This window comes from Prosopis cineraria, unplaced genomic scaffold (assembly GCF_029017545.1).
Source record: "Prosopis cineraria cultivar Desert tree isolate PC_DT_omini unplaced genomic scaffold, ASM2901754v1 PC1694, whole genome shotgun sequence".
Classification (NCBI taxonomy): domain Eukaryota; kingdom Viridiplantae; phylum Streptophyta; class Magnoliopsida; order Fabales; family Fabaceae; genus Prosopis; species Prosopis cineraria.
Window position 1 is genome coordinate 20,242 of NW_026557019.1, and position 8,631 is coordinate 28,872.

Here is an 8,631-nt window from a genome sequence, read left to right on the forward strand (position 1 = left end):
CCTTTCAACTTAGCATCACAAATTTGGCAAGCTTGTTGCCAGAATAAACACACACACACACACACACACATGCGAAAATGTTTTCACTATTTTTTAAAATTATGTATGGAGATAATTTAATAGTTAATTTTGATATTTTACAGGTTTTCTACCCTTGTTGGACATTAACTATTTCTAACTTTATTCTTTATTATCTATATATTAAAAAAAAAAAACAGAGAAAAATTCGCATGATTCACAATTCACAATGTATCTCATTCATTGGACTTCATGCAAAATGTGGAGCCCACCTAGTATTGAGATAAACATGAAGCCCCACGTAGGGGCCAGGGAAAGCAAGGATTTTGGCGTTTGCTATTTTTTTTTTTTTTTGAGGATTGCAAATATATCTATATTTTTTTGAATTGGAGGCCATGAATAAATCATACTAATTAATAAGATGAGTCATATTAGTATGCAAAAAATTACAACAACCAAGTGGTGAGTTATCAAAAGTATGGACATATAAATTGTCGACAGAGGTTTGATGAGATTTCAAAGGGCAAGCAAATATTGAGACAACGAGCAGATCTAATACATGGCGTTTTATGTTGCAGTAGCATTGTTTTAAGACTTAGGCTGACTTAAATGGTTGGATTGGTTAAATCATCATCTAAAGAAAAAACCAATTCGCTTCAATCATTTAGCCCTTTCTGGCAGTTAACTTGGGATGGCCTGCTTTGACCCGAGCAATTCTTGAAGATCTGAGGCCAAACCTCAAGATCTAGAACAGTTGAATTGTTTTGATTCGTTTTTAAATATATATGTATATAAATATTTTATTTAATTATTATATCACTGATTTGGCTATCAGTCTAACTGGTTAAATCATGAGACCCGTAACCACTGATCCTCCAATTTGGTTTTTAAAATATTGCACAGCGGATTTACTTTTAATTTTTATAATGCTTGCTTCTAACTTTATTCTACGTGATATTTCTGTGGTGTTAAAAAGGTAAAGTCACGTTTAAGGACTGCTGGATCACATTATTTGGAAGACAAGATTAAACAATTCTGATCTGAATTTTTTTTGCAGGACCAAGAAACTTAAATGAAATTAAATCGACATGCGAAAAGATCTAACTACTACTGATGGCCTTTTTTTTTTTTGGGAAACAAAAATCCACCTCCACCACAGTCTTCGACGTTGACCACTAAACCATCATCAGCAACCACTGAAGTCCCTTCACTGAACCACCAGTCACTATGAATTCTTACTGTATCATCCAAAATTCAACATATGTTGTCATCTTAATTTTTCAGTTTTCAAATCATTTAGTCGTTAAGATATTAACTCATTATTTCATTAGCGTTTACTTGCTAAATTATTAAAAGGAACTTGTCAGCAAGGTTTAATATGTAAATGGTATCATTAGAACTAATGTGCACTTGTTAAAAGCTTGGGTAAACTTGTCATGTGAGTAAAATTTATTAGGTTAAGGGTTATTTTTATTCCTAAATTGTACACATAAAGTTACAAGTATCCTTAAACTCAACTATAGATTAATTCTGTATTTCAATTTTAAAGATTCTCTCTGCCATTATCTTAACGTTAAAAACACTTAATGTTCATTAATTATCAATAGGTCCCACCATTTTTAAATATTTTTTACCAGGTTTTTTCCCTTCAACTTCCATTTGAAGGGTCATTTTTTTCCATCAACTCAAAAATTTTATAATAAAAAATACTAAAAAAAAATATAATGAAAGGTTTATTAACTGTCAACTAACGATAAGAAAAATATAGAGTGATAAGGAAGGAAATTTTTAAAGTTAAAGGATAGAATTGACTCATAGTTGAGTTTAAAGGTATTCATGACTTTTTATGTATAGTTTAAAAATAAAAATGACCTTTAATTTAAATTTATTTGTCAATATCAAGGTAGTAAAGGACTCACCTACACCTAAGTCTACCATGATATAAAAGATTAAATTACTTAAATGATAGAGCCCCTAATATGGTAGAAAAATAGTTCAAATCATGCAGTGAACTACCATAGTAGGAAATACTAAACTAGGTAGTTTAAACATAACAAGTTCCACATCTACTATGGTAGGAAATGAATGAACTTCTTTGATGCACCTACCATAGCCGAAAAGGATTTATCATTCATTAGAAACACATTCATGCATGAATAAACCTGTCAAGCAAAATAGCACGTAATCCCATCATGGATATATTTGGCCTTAGCCCTTCAAACAATTCTATGTAGGCTCTGCCAACTCTAGCTTACTTGCAAGCAATTTCTATATAGCTCCGCGCTATTTCTAACAACGGCACGCTTGGTTGGTTTTTTTTTTTTTTTTTTTTTGAAGAGTGTTTGTCCTGCACTTGGGGTAGTTAAATATTTCATATAATAATCAAACTTGCTAGATTGCTCATGAATTTATTTGTAAATATTAGTATTATTATTTATAAATCTCTACACACACAATTTACAAGTCATCTATAAATTTTTGTAAAACTAGTTTCAATTGTTCATATTTAAAAATAATTTTTAAATTTTGGATGAATGTTTATAAATAATAATATTTAAATTATTAAATATTAAAATTTAATATTTTAATAATATTTATTACTTCCTCCAGTCTTATTTATAAGTCATTTATACCAACCTCACCAATACCAATATAATAAAAGTATAAAGAATAATTGTGAATGAAATTCCAAATTCAACTCTCAAAATGAAAATGTCAAAAGTATAGTTAGTGAATAAATTATCATTTTTCAAATTTTTTTCTCTCATGTTTTAACAGGTATGGGACTTTTATATTGAAAAACTGAGCCTTTTTTCTAGTGGGAATGAAAAATTAGAGGCAGGTGAACTTTTTGAGAAAGTTATATCCCTCTAAAATCAGACAACATAAAAAAAACAGAGAAAAGAAAGATACAGAAACTACACTTTTCCAGCACAAAAAAGTGTTTCCTCTCCTTTGATTTAAATGCTCCAGCCAATGAGAAAGACAGTGGGGATAGTAGCACCATTTCCTTGGACTTAAATGCTCTTCTTATGTGTGAGAATGTCCACCTGGATAGCAATTAAAATGAAGAGCAACATATTACAATAAATGAAGAAGGAAATGCTGAGAATCTCTCTCTTTATAAGCTCATGAATATCTCCATGTAAAATTTACATTGTGAAAACCTATAAAAAAAGATGAACAATAAAACTATGAAACTTAACACTTTAAAGCTTAATACATTTAAATATGAAACTAACCTGTATGAGACATTCATGTAGTACTAGTGGCACAGAAACCAAATGAAAAACAAGCAATTTTATTCTTTTCAAGTCTGAGCTCCTTACACAACCAAAGGACCCTATTTATAGTTCAGAAATCGTGAAAAACTAAAGCTTACAAATTAAAAGGGAGGTTATAGAAATTAAGGGGAGGTTACAAAGAGTTTATTGTGCTCCATTATGCGTCTCCCATTTCTGCTCTTTTCATTTCATCTCCATTATGCGTCTTCCATTTCTGCTCTCTCCGTTTCATCCTCCTCAGGTTGGGCAGAACTCGCCCTCGAGTTAAATTCATCATCTTCATCAACGTACGGAGATAGATCAACGACATTGAAGGTGGAAAATACACCGTAAGAACTAAGTAATTCCACCTTGTAAGCATTGTTGTTGATCTTTTGCACTATCTTGTACGGACCATCAGCTTTCGGGGACAGCTTAGCATTTGGTTGTTTAGGAAATCGTTCCTTTCGTAAATGTATCCAAACCAAATCGCCCACGTTAAAAGTTTGATACTTTCGATACTTGTCACGTTGAGTCTTGTATCTCAAGTTCTGCTTTTGTATTCGGGCACGAACTTGTTCATGTAACTTTTTGATTTCCTTAGCCCTTTGGTCAGCATCAGAACTATATTGCTGCTTATCAAGTGAAGGGGTCAAGTCTGGTGGACTAAGGGGACAAGTGCCATAAACAACTTCAAACGGACACTTCCCAGTTGCTTGGTTGATAGAGTTATTATAAGCAAACTCAACTTGAGCAAGAATGAGATCCCACTACTTCAAATTCTTTCCCACGAAACTACGAAGAAGATTACCAAGAATCCTGTTATTGCTTCAGTTTGGCCGTCTGTCTGGGGATGATTAGCGTTGCTAAACTGGAGCTTAGTTCCCATCTTCTTTCATAGTGTCCGCCAAAAGTGGCTGAGAAACTTTACATCACGGTCAGAAGTGATAGTCTTGGGAATGCCATGAAGACGCACAATCTCCTTATCTGCTACTTGAACAGCATCATTAGTCTTCTGGCATGGAATGAAATGGGCCATTTTTAAGAAACGATCTACAACTACCATGATAGAATCTTTTTGCCTCTGAGTCCGTGGTAAACCCAAAACAAAATCCATAGTTATATCTTCCCAAGGTGCTTCTGGAATTGGCAGAGGCATGTATAGTCCGGTATTCTGACCCTTGGATTTAGCCAAGTGACAAATCCTGCATCTTTGTATATGCCTATTGACATCCCCTTCAAGTCGAGGCCAGTAAAAGTTCTCCTTCACCAAGCCAACTGTTTTATCCTGTCTAAAATGTCCTGCTAATCCACCGTCATGTGCTTCCTAAATTATGGCTTCTCTTAAGGAACCCTGTGGAATACAGAGGGTTTTACCTCGAAATAAAAACCTGTCATGTCTGTAAAACTGATGGAAAGGTTGATTTACAGTTGCTTCCCACACTCCTCAGAAATTAGGATCATCCTGATACAACTCTTTGACAAGGTCAAATCCAACAACCTTGGTTTCTAGTGTTGTAAGTAGCACATGGCGACGACTAAGGGCATCAGCTATGAAGTTCAAAGTTCCAGCCTTATGTTTGATAAGAAATGGATAAGACTGTAAGAGTTCACTCCAACGAGCATGTCTGCGACTGATCTTCTGCTGGGAATTCAAATACTTGAGAGCCTCATGATCAGAAAAAAGTATAAACTCTTTATTCAGGAGATAATGACTCCAATATTGGAGAGCTTGAACAATGGCATAGAATTCCTTATCATAAGTAGAATATCTAAGCTTGGCATCATTAAGCTTCTCACTAAAAAAGGCAATAGGATGGCTCTCCTGGCTTAAGATAGCACCAATCCCGGTGTTAGAATCATCACAACCAACTTCAAACACTTGGTCAAAGTTAGGAAGAGCTAGGACTGGAGCTTCAGTCAACTTCTTCTTAAGCTCCTCAAAGCTTTTCTAAGCTTGCTCTGTCCACTAAAACTTCTCTCCTTTGGTGCAATCTGTAAGTGGTGCAGTAATTGAACTAAAATTATGGATGAACCTCCTGTAGAAAGAAGCTAATCTGTGGAAGCTTCGAACCTCCTGGATAGATTTTGGAATTGGCCAGTTGTCAATGGCTGCAACTTTGCTTGGATCAACGTGAACACCCTCTGCAATAATGATGTAACCCAAGAACACAACTTCATTGGTGAGGAAGGTGCACTTCTTGAGGTTTGCATAAAGCTTCTGCTCACGCAAGGCTTGCAAAACTTGCCGCAAGTGATCTAAATGCTCCTCTTAATTCTTATTGTAAATAAGAATATCGTCAAAGTACACAACAACAAATTTACCAATGAAGGGTCTCAATACCTGATTCATCAGGCGCATAAATGTGCAAGGGGCATTTGTTAACCCAAAAGGCATCACATTTCACTCGTATAAGCCATCTTTGGTCTTGAAAGCGGTCTTCCACTCATCTCCTGGTTGAATTCTAATTTGATGGTACCCACTACGAAGGTCAATTTTGGAGAAAGTAGTGGCACCATGCAATTGGTCCAGCATATCATCAAGCCGAGGTATCGGAAACTGATACTTAATAGTGATCTTGTTGACGGCTCGACAGTTAATGCACATTCTCCAACTTCCATCCTTCTTAGGTACTAGAAGAATAGGTACAGCACAAGGGCTGATACTTTCTCGAACTAACCTTTTCTTTAACAATTCTTCAACTTGCCGTTGGACTTCGGCATGTTCCTGGAGACTCATCCTATAAGCAGGCTTATTAGGAATGACTACTCCTCGAATGAAGTCAATGGTATGCTGTATGTCTCACATTGGAGGCAACCCTGGTGGTATCTCATCGGATATTACATCTGGAAATTCTGACAATAACGGAATGACTCCAGGTGGATTGGCCGTCTCGTCGTTCACCTCAGCACCAAAATATAGCTCATCATGTGAGCTTCAGATTTCGACACCTTAAATTCCTCCTTAGTCAACAAAGACACTAACGGCTTAGAGACACTAGATTCCCTTGAAGATTAGCTAATCTCATTGGGTGGTAGAGGCGCTAGTGTGAACTTGACACCATCTTTCGTAAAAGAATAAGTGTTTGTTCGCCCGTTGTGTATAGCATGTCGATCATATTGCCATGGCCTCCCCAAGAGAAGGTGGCATGCATCCATGGGAACAACATCACATAAAACTTCATCACAATACCGATTCCCAATAGAAAAGGTCACAAGGCATTGTTTAGAAACTTTTACCTTATTCCCTTTGTTGAGCCAGTGAAGCTTGTAAGGTTGCGGATGATCTTGTGTTAGCAACTTTAATTTCTCCACCATGTAGTCAGATACTACATTTTCACAGCTTCCACTGTCAATGATGATATTACAAACTTTTCCTTGGGCCGTGCAACGAGTGTGAAAAATATTGCGTCGTAGCTAAGATTCTTCTTTGACTATTGTTGTATGCAGACTTCGTCTAAGCACCAATGCTTCTCCTTGATCAGCAGGTGTGACCTCCTTGTCATATACGAGATCAGTGCTGTAGAACTCAGCGTCCTCCTCATCTTCTTTAAGTGCTTCATACCCTGATCCTTCTCGAATGGTGACAACCCTTCGTGTAGGATAGTCCGCAGCAATGTGGCCAAATCCTTAGCATTTAAAGCATTTGATTGCTTTAGAACCAGATTCTTTGGTAGCATTAGATGGTTGTTTGCGTATAGTAGTAGGTTGTGGCTTGCTTGAGGAGTTGGTCTGCTGAAATTCTGCCTTACGGCCTTCTGGATAACTCCTAGAGGATGAAGGTTGGAAAGTAGATCTCTTGGGCATCTGCTTCTCAACACGCACGGCCAGACGGATGATATCATCCAAGGTCTAATTTGTTGAAGCTAGACTAGACGACTGATATCTGTGTTTAAGCCTGCAAGGTATCGGGCTATTGTTTGCTTCTCCTTCTCCTGAATATCACACTTCATCATGAGTTGTTCAAACTCTCTAGTATATTCTTCTACAGATAAAGATCTTTGTCGAAGATTTTGTAACTGGATAAAATTATCCTGGTGGTAATGATCTGGTAAAAATTTCCTGGTGAGCTGGCATTTCATTTTCTCTCAGGTCTCAATCGTGCACTTTTCCTCATGTTCTCGCTTCCGTCTGAGGTTTTCCCACCAAATATAAGCATGTTTCTTGAGTTTGAGGGCGACAATTTTGACTTTCTGCGCATCTGGAATCTCCTTGTATTCAAATACTCGTTCAACAGTTTGCAGCCAATCTACAAACTCGTCTGGCTGAAGCCTTTCCTCGAATTTAGGAATGTCAACCTTGATGTCATTAGGGTAGAATTGTTGTTGTCGTGGGCGGCGACGGTTGTCGGTAGATGACGAACTACTACTTCCCGAATCTCTCTCTAAGTTTTCTCTGTTGTTGTTTAACAGAGTTTGTTGCAATTTCACAATGGCTTCCAATTCTCGTATCCTACGTCTCATCTCTTCCATCTCAACCTTGTGCACATGTCTACGTCTTGGAGGCATTTGGTTAAGTGTCAAGGCTAGGGGATATGGGAAAGATTGGGGTGCAGATGGAAACTTTGAAGGATATAAGGGTAAGTGAGATTTTTTTTTGAAAGGTTAGGGTCAAAATGGGAATTTTAGACGGTCTAGGGGTAAAAAAATTCTGGAAGAATTATGGGGTCAAATTGAAATTTATGGAAACTATAGGGGTTAAAATGGAATTCAGGTAAAATCAAGGGGCAAAAGTGTAATTTTAGGAAATTTAGGGTTCAAAATGGAATTTTGGAAAATTTGGGGGTTAATACAAATTTCAAAAAAATTAAGGGGAAATATGGAATTGCTGAAAGATTTGGGGCAAAAATGTAATTTATGAAAATTGGCTGACTGGGTGTAGTGACGTAGACGAATGTGACACGTGGCAGTTAATGATTGGATTACCTGGCGTTTGACTGGTCAGACAGATGACGTGGTGGATGACGTTAGCGTCGTCTACCTTGGAATGGCGCGTGTGAAGACGGCGTGAAGAATTTTTCGGTGACGGGGAACCTCCTGTTCCACATTTTCAGATCTCCTGAGTGCGATGGTGATGTTAGTTTTCTGAGAAAAGGCCTGGATTTCAAAACGGAAGACGTCAGGGACTCCTCCACTAAATCTCTCTCCTCTCCAGCGTACTTTCTCAACTGTAACTCACTCTCTCGCTCTCTGGACCTTGCTCTGATACCAAAATAGCACAGAAATCAAATGAAAAACAAGCAATTTTATTCTTTTCAAGTCTGAACTCCTTACATATCAAAGGGCCTTAGTTATAGTTCCGGAATCGTGAAAAACTGAAGCTTACAAATTAAAAGGGAGGTTATAGAAAT

At 37.0% G+C, this 8,631-nt stretch overlaps 1 pseudogene; it reads right to left on the minus strand.

Annotated features, from left to right (window-relative positions):
* Positions 1-4,176: 4,176 nt before the first annotated feature.
* Positions 4,177-8,482, minus strand: LOC129300660 (uncharacterized; annotated as a pseudogene).
* Positions 8,483-8,631: the final 149 nt, after the last annotated feature.